This window comes from Brassica oleracea, chromosome C8 (genome assembly GCF_000695525.1).
Source record: "Brassica oleracea var. oleracea cultivar TO1000 chromosome C8, BOL, whole genome shotgun sequence".
In the NCBI taxonomy this organism is placed as follows: Eukaryota; Viridiplantae; Streptophyta; class Magnoliopsida; order Brassicales; family Brassicaceae; genus Brassica; species Brassica oleracea.
The window spans coordinates 3,922,731-3,922,973 of record NC_027755.1 but is presented as its reverse complement, the minus strand read 5'-3'; positions in this window follow the sequence as shown (position 1 = coordinate 3,922,973).

Here is a 243-nt window from a genome sequence, read left to right as displayed (position 1 = left end):
CGCAAGGACGGGGATGTAATAGGGTACCGTACCAAAGGATGTGGTACGTACCAGTTACAGACAGATTGAAAAGATTGTACCAATCAGAGCAGACTGCTGGAAAGATGAGATGGCATGCCGAGCATACTCAGACGGATGGAGAGATGACTCATCCATCAGATGCAAGAGCCTGGAAAAATTTTAACAAAGTACATCCGGATTTCGCTAGCAATAGCCGGAATGTGTATCTCGGATTATGCACAT